Below are 14,323 nucleotides of genomic sequence, written 5' to 3'. Positions count from 1 at the left end.
CATGGCTAATATCATTATAAATGCTGCGTTCTCAAGGTTTGTATCATGGTCTCGAAAAGTCAAAGTCCGAAGTCCGGAGTCCGAAGTCTCCATTACCACTCGGAGAGAGAGGGAGCTCAGAACGGTCACTTTCAGGCAGGAAGTTGTGGGAGGACTTTCACCCTGGGCAGTAGGCTCAAGGTTCCCAGGCGGACAGCAAGACGCTGAGTGGGAGAGGTCCCCTGCTGAGAGGTCTGGTCCAGCTCTGAGGTGGAGTCTGGCAGCAGGCTGATAAGAGTTGTCGAGGCGTCGGCTCTGGTGGAGTTTGGTCCCCTAGTCGCCTTGTGCCACTACAGAGTAGCGAGCTGGCTTTTCAGCTCCAGGTACGTGGAGATCCAGAGGTTCACACATACTGGGCCATGTTCCCCAAGAGGATGGAGAGCAGTGAGAAGAGCTCTCCTTTTATCCTTGCCACTCCAGGGGAAAGGCCCCTGGTGGGGGTCCGGGTGTCAATCAGTCGCGTTCTTTCTCGGAATTTCCCGGGGTGCCACCAATCCGCTGTCTAGGACAGGGCACATCAGCTGTGTCCCTCGGGTGCTGCCAATTACCATGCTATATTGAGGGGACTTGAGGTTACCGTCCTTAGCACACACATTATCGGACTGTCCAGAGCCGTCTGTTCAGTCTGATAAGGAGATGTTTTTCTTGGCAGACACTAAACTTAGCATAAGTGATGTCATCAGTTCCTAGCTTAGCATAAGTAACCCCATTCTTAATTTAGTTTATTTGTGGTTAGCAGTGCTCTGTAACTCATTTGGGACGACCATGAATTTCTCCACGGTCCACCTCCTATTGATTGTTGGGTAAGCGGTGATCCGTGACTCATCTTTGGGACTCCTGTCTGATTCCCCACACAGAGGTCCAAGCACTTGGACCATCTTCTGCTGCTTTCCCAGGTACATTAGCAGGGAGCTGGACTGGAAGCAGAGCAGCCAGGACTGAAAATGGTGCTCCAAAGTGGGATGCTGGCATTGCAGGCAACAGCTTAACCCTCTGTGCCATTCTTCTTGTCTTCAAACTTTTTGTAGAGGTTTAGGAATGATTGATGCCACTTCTGTGGGCACTTCAAAAAGTTCATAGAAAAATGCATTTCAGGAGGTGGTGCTGTGGCATGGCCAGTAAAGTTGCCACCTGCAGTGCTGGCATCCCATATGGGCACCGGTTAGAGTCCCGACTGCTCCTCTTCCCATCCAGCTCTCTGCTATGGCCTGGGAAAACAATAGAAGATGGCCGAAGTCCTTGGGCCTCTGCACCCGTGTGGGAGAACCAGAGGAAGCTCCTGGCTCCTGGCTTTGGATAGGTGCAGCTCTGGCCTTTGAGGCCAATTGGGGAATGAACCATCAGATGGAAGACCTCCGTCTCTCTCTGCCTCTCCTCTCTCTGTGTAACTCTGACTTTCAAATAAATGAATAAATCTTAAAAAAAAAAAAAAAAGACCTCTCTCTCTGTCTAAAAAAAAAAGAAAGAAACCCATGCGTAGTTTTTTTCATAGTATACATTTTCCATGAACTTTTTGAAAATCTCTATTAAAATAATGTGCAATGCCTAAATCCAAAGAGAATTAAGCTATCTAGATATTTCCATTTCCAAGTTAGCTTCCTACGAATTTCTAAGGATTCTGTTACCTCATGCTGACATCTGATCAATCCAAAGGTCACATTAACATTTAAAAACAGTCTCTGCTTTGCCAAGTCAACATGTCCTGTCTTTAGCTCACTCCATTTAGCAGAAACACAGGATGGAAAAGCAAACCATCAACACCTTTCTGAGGACTCTGGAGGCTTCTAGGAAATGTCTTTAAAAGATGTGACCCCTGCTGCTCATAAGGTGGTAATTTTTTTTTTTTTTTTTTTGACAGGCAGAGTGGACAGTGAGAGAGAGACAGAGAGAAAGGTCTTCCTTTTGCCATTGGTTCACCCTCCAATGGCCGCCGCGGTAGGCGCGCTTCGGCCGGCGCACCACGCTGATCCGATGGCAGGAGCCAGGTGCTTCTCCTGGTCTCCCATGGGGTGCAGGGCCCAAGGACTTGGGCCATCCTCCACTGCACTCCCTGGCCACAGCAGAGAGCTGGCCTGAAAGAGGGGCAACCAGGACAGGATCGGTGCCCCGACCGGGACTAGAACCTGGTTTGCCGGCGCCGCTAGGCGGAGGATTAGCCTAGTGAGCCGCGGCGCCGGCCTATAAGGTGGTAATTTTAAAAAATGTTTTTAAAAGGTTTATTGGTTTATTTGAAAGGCAGAGCGATGGGGAGCAGAGGGAGAGATCGTCCATCTGTTGGTTTCTCCCCAGATGTCTACAACAGCCAGGTCTGGGCCAGCCCAAGGCCAGGAGCCAGGACTCTGTCTGAGACTCCCCTGGGGTGACAGGGACTCACGTACTCGAGCCATCACCTGCTTCCTCCCGGGATGCAGATAGCAGGAAGCTGGATCAGAAGCACACAAGTAGCCAGAACTTGAAACGGGTACCAGAACATCTGCCCCAGTAGTTTATTCTAGTTTAGGAGATACCAAGGCAGGGTCTTACATGTAATTCAGGGAGATGAGTTTTGCTTAAAAAAAAAAAGAAAGAAAAGAAAAAAGTCCATGGAGGAGCAGGTGTTTGCCACAGTGGTTTATGCTGTCACTTGGGATGCCTGCATCCCATATTGGAGTGCCTGGTTCAAGTCTTGACTGCTCCACTTCTGATCCAGCTTCCTGCTAATGCACATCCTATAGGCAACAGATGATGGCTTAAGTACTTTAGTCCCTATACCTATGTGGGAGACTCAGATGGAGCTCTGGGCTCCTGACCGTGGCCTGGACCAGCCTTGGTTGTTAGGAGTATCTGGGAAAGTGAATCCATGGGTGGAAGATCTCTCTGTCTCTCTTTTTGCATTTCAAATAAAATGAAAATAAATTCTAAAAAATGTTTAAGAATACTCATGGAAGATGGAATGATAAGATTTTATTTCAATGTGAAAATAATTTTGGAACCCAAGCATAGTTTTTTTTTTAAATATAATATGCATTTCCATGAACTTTTTGGAGGCTCCCTTGTGTAGATTAGAGAAAAGGCTCTAGGGATCCCTAATGATCACTTACATCAGTGGTTATTTGCCTTGGCTGCACTCTGGAATCACCTGGGCATGTCCCAGTGCTACCACCCAGAGGTTCTGACAGAATTGATCTGGAGTGTGGCCAGGGCATCAGCAATTTTTAAATACTTCCCCAGTGACGCTAATGTGCCATCAAGAAGTCTTGGTCTTGCTGACTTTATTCCACTTTCCCTATACAAATAAGCTAATTGCTAGTTATGGGGTACAGAGATTCAAAGAAGTTCACAAATCTCCTATCAATGATCTTAGAAGGGGCAGATATGGTCAGAGAGAAAAGAAAGAAAGACCAGTTTACAGGGTTTGTTGGGAATATGTGTGAATTCAGTTAATTCCAAAAGATTTCTGTGGTTATTGGAGGAGTGGTGATTAGGTCACTTCTGAAGGTTCCCACGTGGATGGGTCTGGCTTGGGAAATCCAGACACCATCACTGTCCAAACTTTTCCCTCCCAAGCAGTGCCCTCTGTCCTGGGAGCAGAGCTCACCATTCTGGAGAAGGGGAATTAAGAGTGGAAGAACAGAGCACACAGAGCAAGCTGGACATTCCCCTTAGGAAGGACTTTGGATCTGGATTTTCTCAGGACCAAGGGACAGTGAATGGTAACAGGACATCTATGCAGTTGACCTTCAAGATGGACATGCGTTTACAGAGATCCATGAACAAAACTTATGTATTGCGTAATACTTGTAAATTCAGAATGCCTGTAGCAGATCAGTTTACAAGCTTTGCTGTGTTTCTGAATCTCCCCAGGGAATTTCAACCCCTTGAAATTCTGATCCAGTAGCTGTCCTTGTCAAAGCACTGTCGCCCACCAAGGCATATACACGTCTACATCCATCCATCCACACATATGCCAGAGCTCTCAGCCCTCGGCAGGGAACCCTCAGAATTTAACCACAATGCCTGCTCTCTACAGGGCAAAATACAACCACAACCACCACTACTATGCAGTTCCCCTCTAAGTGCTTAATCCATCAGCGAGTCCTTTCAGTCCGGCACAGTGTACCCAAGGCTCCACCATTTGTTGGTTTATTCCAGCATCACCTTCACCTGAGATCATGACAACAGCTCTCTTCACTTACTAGTTACCCCAAGTTTTCTGAATGTTTTTATTGAGGTATATGTTTCTTCAATGAATTTCACCCACTGTAAGCATACAATTCAATTGTTTTTAGTAAATTTATAGTGTTGTACAGCTTTTCCCACAATCTAGTTTGGAAACATTTCCATGTCCCCAGACAGGGATGTCACCTGTTTGCAGACAAATTTTAAGTCTGTTTTCTGCCTCCATAGACTTGCCTTTTCTGGAAATTTCTCATACATTGATTCAAACTCTATGTGATTGCTTATGTCTGATTTCCTTCACTTGGCAAAATGTTTTTGAGATTCGTGCACATTGCAGATTGGTCAATACTCACTTCCTTCTTAGTGCTTGAGAGCATCCTATTGGGTGGAGACCTTGCACTTGGATTACTCATTAGTGATGAGCATTTTGATCATTTCCAGTTTGCAGCTGTCAGGAGTAAGTCTACTGTGAATATCTGCATGCTTGTCTTTTTGTGGACATCTATTTTTCATTTTTTTGGGCAAATAGCAGTAGAATTGCTAGGTTGTGTGGTAAGTACATGCTTAACTTCTGAAAAACTTCTAAAATTTTCCAAAATGGCTGTACTAGTTGATGTTCCTCTGTCAGTATTTAGGGCTCTAGTTTTTCCACATCCTTGCCAACTTTTGATATTGTCAGTTGTTTTGATGGTTCTACTAGGTAATTGGTAATATCCCATTTGGATTTTTATTTAAGATTTATTTATTTGAAAGGTGAAGCAACAGAGAGGGAGAGACAGAGCCACACATGTGTGCATGTGTGTGCACACACACATGCACATGGAGGGAGGGAGGGAGGGAGGGATGGAGGGAGAAAGAGAGAGAGAGAGAGAGGTTCACTCTCCAAATGGCCTCAACAGCAAGATCTGGACCAGGTTGAAGCCAAGACTCAGGAACTTCATCCTGGTCTCCCACATGGTTAGCAGGTGCATTAGCGGGGAGCTGGATTAGAAGGAGCACAGCCAGGACTTGAACTAGCACCCTGTTACGGAATACCAGCATTGTAAGTGGTACCTTAACATTCTGTGCCATAACACTGGCCCCTCATTTTGGTTTTAACTGGCATTTCTCCAGCAATTAATGATGTGAAGCATCTTTCCATGTGTCCTTTAGCTATTTGAATATACTTGGTGAAATGGCCATTCAAATTCTTTGCTTATTTAAAAAATCAGATTTCTAACTTTTTGTGACTATATTGGTTCTAGTAGTTTGAGTTTTTTGTTTTTGTTTAGATAGATTCCTCAGGCTTTTCTACTCACAAAATCATATAACCCATAAATAAAAACAGTGTAACTTCTTCCTTTCCAATCTGGAAGTGTTTGATTTCTTTATGTTGTCTTTTGCAGTGGCACTGCTAGTCCAGTGTTGGATAGGAGTGGTGACAGGGGCCAGCTTCGCCTTGTTCCTGATCTCTGAGGGGAATAGCCAGTGTTTCCTAAGAAGCGTGAGGTGAGCTGTAGATTTTTCCTTAGATGCCTTCTATCAGAATGAGGATGTCTCCTTTTTCTATGGGGTTCAGAGATCTTATCATGAAGGGTGTTGGATTTTTTTCAAATGCCTCTTTTAAAAAATAAAGTGTTCTACTGACGCCATAAACAAGAGTATCAAATTGTTAAATCAACAACAGGAGTCACTGTGTACTTACGTCTCATATGGGATCTGTCCTTAATGTATTGTCCAATGTGAAGTAATGCTATAACTAATACTGAAACAGTATGTTTACACCTTGTGTTTCTGTGTGGGTGCAAACTGATGAGATCTTTACTAATTATATACTGAATCGATCTTCTGTATATAAAGATAATTGGAAATGAAAAAAAAACTTGGTGTTAAATTGGAAATTGCATAGAAAATTAATCAATTCTTAAAAAAATATCATGTAGGATCTCTGTCCTTAATGTGCTGTTCATTGTGATTTAATGCTACAACTAGTACTCAAACAGTATGTTTCACTTTGTGTTTCTATGTGGGTGCAAACTGTTGAAATCTTTACTTAATATATACTAAACTGATCTTCTGTATATAAAGAGAATTGAAAATGAATCTTGATGTGAATGGAAGGGGAGAGGGAGCAGGAAAGGGGAGGGTTGCGGGTGGGAGGGAAGTTATGGGGGTGGGAAGCCATTGTAATCCATAAGCTGTACTTTGGAAACTTATATTCATTAAATAAAAGTTAAAAAAAAAATAAAGTGTTCAACGTTAAATATGTTTGGAATTGGAATCAAACTCTGAAGGCGCAGCTGGAACATCAGAGGAAACGTCACTCATTTCTTCAGCCTGAAGCAATGGGAAACCCAGGCTCTGCAGTCCTGAGCTAAGGGGGATCTGGTGAAGCCCCTGCTGTGGGCCATAAAATGCACATGCCATAAAATGTACCATTTTAAGTGTGAAGCTCAGTAAGTCTTTTTTTTTTTTTTTTTGACAGGCAGAGTGGACAGTGAGAGAGAGAGAGAGAGAAAGGTCTTCCTTTTGCCATTGGTTCACCCTCCAATGGCCGCTGTGGTAGCGCGCTGCGGCCGGCGCACCGCGCTGTTCCGATGGCAGGAGCCAGGTGCTTCTCCTGGTCTCCCATGGGTTGCAGGACCCAAACACTTGGGCCATCCTCCACTGCACTCCCTGGCCACAGCAGAGAGCTGGCCTGGAAGAGGGGCAACCGGGACAGGATCGGTGCCCCTACCGGGACTAGAACCCGGTGTGCCGGCGCCGCAAGGCAGAGGATTAGCCTGTTGAGCCACGGCGCCGGCCTGCTCAGTAAGTCTTAACTGCAAGGATGCTTGGAAAAGTTCATGGAAAATGAATTAAAAGTTAAGCTTCTTTTGTTACAAATGACTTTCAAAAGCCATGCATAGCTTTTTCATAATATTCATTTTCATGAGCTTTGTGATGTACCCTTGTACATTCACATCATTGTGTTACCATCACCCCTATCCATCTCCGGAACTCTTTTTTAAAAGTTTGATTTATTTAATTTATTTGAACTGGGAGGGGTGCATAGCTCTTATCCATCAATTCATTCCTCAAATGCCTGCAGCAGCTAGGGCTGGGCCAGGCCAAGGTCAGGATCCAAGAACTCATCCAGGTCTTTCATGTGGGTGGCAGAGACCCAAGTACTTGAGCTACCATCTGCTGCCTCCTGGGGTCCACACTGGCAGGAAGCTGGAGCTGGAATAGAACCCAGGCACTGCAATGTGGGACACAGTCCTCTGCATCGGCATCTTAACTGCTAGGCCAGATGTTTGTCCCTCCTTCCTTTTCAGGCCTGAATAGTATTCCTTTGTAGGTACAGACCACATTTTGTTTACCCATTCATTCGTCCAAGGACACTTGCTTTACTTTGAACTTGGATGTCTGGAGTGTAGAAATGTGTACTCAGGTCCCTAGTTTAGATGCACACTGAGATGCAGAATTACTGAATCGTGGTCATCCTGTTTTTAAGTCTTGGAAGAACTACCTCACTGTTTTCCATAGCAGCCGTCCCATTTCATGTTGCATTTTTCTCATCTGTTGAAGTGAACATGTAGGGCTGTCCTCTGTGGTGTTAATAAGGTGTGGTACGTGTGGTACATGTGCTGATTTTTAGATGTTGGGTCAGCCTCGCATTCCTGGGGTCACTCCCTCTAGGTCATGGTGCACAATCCTTTTTACACAGTGCTGCGTGCAGGCTGCTAACAGTTTGTTAGGGATATTTGCAACTGTTTTCATGAGATTAATTAGTCTTCAGTTTTCTTGTGATGCCCTCCTGGCTTTGTTGTTAGTGCAGGGAAAAGCGGAGCAGAACAAAGAGGAGATAGGATACGAACTCATAGCCAAGATGAATTTATTCAAGAAGAAAAACAGATTTGCAGAGGTGGCCAACTGCCAGTGTGCACACAGACTGAACACATGGCAGAGGGCCCAGTCTTCCAGAGGGCTGGGTCTTACGTAGCTCAGGGTGGGCTAAGGATCCTCAGGAGGGGCCGGTAGGCAGAGGTGAGTTTCTTCTTACAGGTTTTCCAGGTTTTTCGCAGACTTTCAAGCCTGGGAAGGAAAGCAGAGGGTGGGGAGGGGAAGAGTACAGGGTGTGGGACTGAACTGGCCCCTTGAAAGGAGCCCACTGGGGAATTTGATTGACTTCCAGGTAGGGAACTAAGATGGGTGAGGCTGACGTCCTCGTTCCATCAATCCTGACTCTGAGTAGAGACAGGGAGGTGGGGCACTGGTTTCTTTCTGGCTACTTCCTGCTGATACGGGGTGTTGACATGGGGCCAGGTATCTGTACCCTGGACCAGGTTGATTGAAGAAGTGCAGTCTTGTGCTGTTCCTGCATGATGACTTGGGATATAGCAGCCGTTCGTTCCTGTAAGAACTTTTGAAATATGTTAATTACACATGGTAGGAATAGGAGCACTGTGATTATGAGGATAAAAGGAGAAATTAGAGGAGTGTAGGACAAAGGGGAAACAGGAAGCCAAGTCCCTGAACAGTTAGTGGGAAGGCAGCTGTACACCTGGTTGCCACAGAGAAAGAACATTCCTGTTTTGTTTAGTGTGTACGTGCTGGCCAGGAGCTGTGGGGTGGAGTTAGTCTGGCCTGCTTCTGGGCCAGATTCCCTCAGTTAGGATGATACGAGCTTCGTATAATGAATTGGCAAGCGTTTCCCATCTTCAATATTCTGAAAGATATGTAGGGTGATGTTACTGCTTCTTTAAATATTGCATGGAATTACCAGAACTTGCAGAAGCCTATTTCAGATTATATCTCTTTTTAGCTTGGATTCCTTCTATTGCTTCCTGTCCCGTTCAGATTAAGATCCATGCTCCTTATAAAACTCTGCATGGTCTCTCTGCCCGCTGTTCCAGACTCACCTCTCCCCTGTCCTCAACCCTCTCCACTGTACCCCAGCCACCCTGGCCTTTGGTGTGTCCCTCAGACATAGTGAGCTTGCTCCCACCGTGCCCAGCATGCTTCCGTGTTGGGGCCTTTGCACCGGTCATTTCCCAAGATCGTTTTCCAAGATCGTGCCCATCTCGACTTGAACCTCACCTTCTCAAAGAGGCCATTCTAGCGCGGAGGCCAGGCTGACGGGTCTACTCTGTCACTCTCTATCCCATAACCCTATGTTAATTCTATGCATAACACTTCCTGGAGTGTTGCTTGCTTATTCATTTAATATCTCTCCTTCTATAGGATCCTTGCTACTTCTTCCTAGCAGGTGCCTTCTGTGGTTTCTGCGCCGGGGTTTTCCTTTTTCCAGGAACGGTGCTGCCATATAGGGCATGATCAATACATATTGGTTGAACAAATGAACATCAATAACAACAATAATAGCTACTCTTAGGAAGTAGGCATTGATTTAAAGGCGCTGATGGAAGCACCAGGTAGTGATTCAAATGATTGTAAATGCCTTGTAATGTAGTTCTCTAAAGCAGCCCTAAAAGGAGGTAGTATTTTCTCCTGTTTACCAAGAAGGCAATGAGGCTTAGAGACACTGAGTATCCAGTTAATAGTCACACAGCTGCTGAGGGCAGAGGCGGGCGGCCCCAGAGTGATCAGAGTCGCAGGCTCACCTGCTGCTTGTCATGCGTCCTTGCTGTTAGCTTACAGGCAGGGAAAGCTGACCCATGAAATTAAAGGCGGTGACCTCCGGCTGACAGATCTCTGCGGAAGCCCAGGGTGAGGCCCCTCGGTTCTGAGCAGTGACCCGCGCAGGCTCAAGGAGCTGCTGCCAAGCTAAGGCCCTGCATGCTGGCACTGTCTTGATGAATCGCACCTGTCTTCAGAGGCGCTTTCACATCCTCTTTCTGAACGCGGATTGTCTTCCTTAACCACAGTGGACTTCCTCTTTTACATAATGCAAATGCCTTCTCCTGTTCTTGAGTGAAGCAGCATCTTCACGACCTCCAGACAAGCACTGGCTTCCTTAGGCGCCCCCACTGCAGACGCTGATACTTAACCCAGGGCCACTCAAGTCCTCTTGCTTCAACCACCGCACCAAGAACGTCCCAGATCTCACGTCATCCTTGCAACAGGCCCTAGGATGGGGCTCTGGTTATTAGCCCATCTTATGGATCGGAACCCTGAGGCTCAAAGGGATTAAATGATGCACCCCAGATCACATGAGTAGTCCACACTGGGGCTGGCGCCGACTGTGACTCTAGACTCCCGCAGCCAATGCATGCTTGTGCGGTCTCTGGCCAAGAATCATGCACTGTGTGATGCTTACTATGCTTCTGTCCCACAGGGAGACCATCAGGATGATGACAACAATAGCTCCCAGAACTGGGTATACGTTCTCACAGTAGCCCTGCCTATGGGCCTCACCTAGATCCTCTTCAGTGCACCAGGCACCCAGCTGCCGTGAGTATTGGCTACGCATAGCTGCTTCCTTCTGCTCAGCTCTCAGCTGATAGGTGCCTACAAATGACTGCTTTTCCTCTGGGGGTGGCCCCAGGCAAAAAGTGACAGCGGGTGCAAGAGGTTCCTTCTCTTTAGGCCTGATAATCACTCCCGCCATTGGTCTCTGAGCAATGGGACTCCCATGGGATCAGGCTGGGGTTAGAATTCTGTTGAACCTAGATTTTTCTTGGCTTCTTCCCTCTGTTTCTGTCCTGCTTGTCTCATGCCCCTTCTCTTGAGATCACTCACGCTAGGAATTTTGCAGTGGGTGGGAGAACATGGAGCTGGAGGTGGCTGGAGGCGCACCCTTGTAGGTGCTGCACCTCACCACCGGAGGTGTGGCATGGCTCTGGGCTTTCTGGCCATGTAGGAGTATTCTTCTTCAGCTTCCCTCTTGGAAGCTGCGGCCTCCCAAGAACTAGATGAGCCACTTCCCAGGTCACACACCTCTGGGCTCACTCGTTCTTATCTTCATTCTTCCCCTGGCTTCTGTCTCATGGTCTTCCATCTCTCACTGTGGACTACAGCTATTGGGCACTCACTGACCCAGCTGGTGGCAGAGGTACCATGGAGTTTTGGCTGTCCAACATGAGTTTCCTCCTATTCCTTCTATTAATAGCACATACTGTCCCCACCCACCCAACCACCCACAGTAGCCACGTGGGGGCACATGACCCAGGCTGGACCAGGGCACCATCCCCTGCTGGTTACAGAGCTTAGCTTAGAAAAGCACACATTGCTGCCTCGAAGACAGGACCCTGGCAGACTTGGGCCAGTCTAGCTCTTCCTTTTCTTGCTCGCAGTTCTTGGGCGGGTACTACTGAGAGTGCAACAGCCCATGAGGAGCTGGAAATGTCCTCGTACCCCGTCACAGGATATTCTGTAACGCCGGTGCTCAGTCATCTGTGAGTGGCACCATGGGCAGAGTGCTTTCAGGGTCCCCAGGTTCAGTGAGATGTGAGGCATGCGCATACAGGACTCCACTTCCACCCTCCCCCAAACCGCCCTGCCCCCGGCAGCTTTCCTAGCTGGCCCTAGGCTTCTGCAGATTCTTGCTGCCTACCCATGTGTGATCCTGTTGTGGTGTCTGAGTTCGTGAGTGTTCCATCTCTCTGGACTAGACCCAAGCATGCAAGTTGCAGAAATTGGGGCTCCGTGTGCTCCTCGCAGCTGTCCTAATGGTGATGGGGCTACAGCTGCGGCTGAGTCTGCTTTGAACCCCTGACAGAGTGAGGTGTCCTTGCACACGGGATCAAGCCAGGACAGTCACAGCCCTTCTTTGGAGGGTTGTGTTTTGTAGAAACTAGGGGAGAAAGGCAGCCTCCTGCCTCTCAGGTGCTGGAAGCATTCGAACCTGGGGCCAGCAGTGGCCATCCTTCCTGCACCTGGAGGAAGGCTTTCTGAGGTGATGGCGAGTGAACCAACATCCAGACAGCAACAGCTCCTAGAGGTGGCGCAGAGAGCCGCTGTCACCTCCACACGGGCGTAGTCCTGGGTCCATCGCCCCGTCTTTCCCACCTCCTCAGGCCTCCAGTGAGTTTCTGGCTGCTGCACCTCACAACACTAAGCACAGCTGCATGTCAAGGTAGAGGAAGTTCAGGGGACCGGCTAAGGCCCCCAGCGGGAGAGCAGCAGTGCAGACATCAGAAAGTGAGAGTGAGGGCCGGAAGTCAGGTCTCCTGGCTTGGAGGGGGAGAATGACCAGGTCTCACACCTGGGAAAAAACTGACCCGGTTCTGAATGAGCCCGAAAGCAATCCAGAGCTTAAGGATCTGCGCCAGCCAGAACCTGGTCAGAGGGGATCACCAACTGGCCTTCTGTCCTGTTCTGATTTTCCTCACCTTGTCTCATTCCCCCAGAGGTAAGAGTGATCAGCTCAGGGTAAGGCTGAAAGCTTATTTTGTTTTGTTTTTTAAGATTTATTTGCTTATTTTAAAGAGCATCAGAGAGAGAGAGAGAGAGAGAGAGAGAGAGAGAGAGAGAGAGAGAGAGAAATCTTCCAGGGCTGGACCAGGCTGAAGCCAGGAGCCAGGAACTCCCACATGGATGGCAGAGGCTCAGCCATTTGGGCTATCACCGCATGCTGGTGTTGCGTGTGGAGGTTTAACTCCTTGCACCACAATGCTGGCCCCTGGAAGTTCTGAGCAAGGGGTTGGTGATGATGGGAGATTTGGCTACAGTGCTGGCCTGGGTGGAGGCCAGGTGTTTCTCTGCATCTAAGGCGCTCACATCTCTCCCTGCATTACAGTCTCTTCTCAGAAGAGGCTCTGTTATCAGTCAACGACACTGCATGTGGAGTTGAGATAGTGGATACTCTTAACCAGCAGAATTTGTAGGCTAGATCTTTATTTGGGGTGGTGGTGGAGGCATTCTGGCACAGCAGATTAAGCCGCCACTTGGGACACCTGCCTCTTATATGGAAGTGCCATTCTAATTTCTGGTTCCTCTGCTTCCCATCCAGTTTCCTGCTAATGCACCTAGGAGATGTGGGATAATGTCCAAATACTTGGCTCCTGCCACCCAGAAGCAGTTCCTGGCTCCTGGCTTCAGCCTGGCCCAGCCTGGCTGCTGTGGGCATTTGGAGAGCGAATCAGCAGACAGAAGATTTCTCTTTCTCTCTCTCCCATTATCTCTGCCATTCTGCCTTTCAAATAAATAAATAAATAATATTTTTGAAAAATGATCTTTATTTTGGCAACAAAAATGACTGCTTACTGTTAAAAGATTTGAAGGAATAGCTTGGTCCATTTGGATGACCGTCCCAAATTAACATAGCCTGGGTGGCTTGTGAACAATAGAAATTTCTTTCTCACAGTTCTGGAGGTTGGCAAGCCCAAGGTCAAAGTGTGCACAGGTTCAGATTCTGGTGAAGGCTTGCCTGCTTCCCTAGATGTCCATGTCCTCACTGTCACCTCTGATAGCGGAGCGGAGAGGAGCTTCTCTCTGGGGTCTCTTCTCTAAAGGCACTAATGGCCGGCGCCGTGGCTCACTAGGCTAATCCTCCGCCTGCGGCGCCAGTACCCAGGGTTCTAGTCCCGGTTGGGGCGCTGCTTCTGTCCCGATTGCTCCTCTTCCAGTCCAGCTCTCTGCTATGGCCTGGGAAGGCAGTGGATGATGGCCCAAGTCCTTGGGCCCTGCACCCACATGGGAGACCAGGAGGAAGCACCTGGCTCCTGGCTTCAGATCGGCGCAGCCGGCCATAGTGGCCATTTGTGGGGGGAACCAACAGAAGGAAGACCTTTCTCTCTGTCTCTCTCTCTCTCACTGTCTAACTCTGCCTGTCAAAAAAAAAAAAAAACCGAAAAAAAACCTTTCATTTTAAAGGCACTAATGTCCTCCTAAAGACCCCATCGTCTCAGAGGTTAGGGGTTCAGCATAGGAATATTTTGGGGGCGGTGAGGGGCACAGGCCTTCAGTTCATAGTAGGAGGGATTTCTTGGTGAGTGTGGGAAGAAAACGAGCATTGCAGGTGCATCCATTTTTGAATGTAAGGACACCCCTGGCCAGAGGCGCTGTGGGGAGGTACAAATGTGTGGTCACAGGTGCCTTCCAGAGACCTGGATGTGACCACTTCTTGTGGGCTGATTTTACCTCCTGCCTCAGTGTGAGCTGCCCCAGAGGCTACATCATGCATCAGAGGAGTGATCCTGGGACACAGGCAGAGAAGAGACATGTGGGGCGTGTAGAAGGAGCAGGCACCTGTAACCAGGGC

General features: G+C 47.9%; 1 protein-coding gene across 6 annotated transcripts in view; it reads left to right on the top strand.

Moving 5' to 3' along the window:
- TMEM163 (transmembrane protein 163) overlaps nt 1–14,323 on the top strand; it is a 464,757-nt gene that overhangs the window by 155,649 nt on the left and 294,785 nt on the right. For 5 of the 6 annotated variants that reach the window (XR_009865484.1, XM_062185937.1, XM_062185905.1 and 2 more), the window contains 2 exons: nt 5,583–5,685; nt 10,457–10,572. The gene's annotated coding sequence lies outside the window, so the exon portion shown is untranslated. The remainder of the gene's footprint in view (nt 1–5,582; nt 5,686–10,456; nt 10,573–14,323) is intronic. The other variant, XM_062185921.1, reaches the window with a different exon arrangement.

The sequence above is a fragment of the Lepus europaeus genome, chromosome 1 (assembly GCF_033115175.1).
Source record: "Lepus europaeus isolate LE1 chromosome 1, mLepTim1.pri, whole genome shotgun sequence".
NCBI lineage: Eukaryota > Metazoa > Chordata > Mammalia > Lagomorpha > Leporidae > Lepus > Lepus europaeus.
This window is presented reverse-complemented; position numbering and strand designations above follow the sequence as displayed.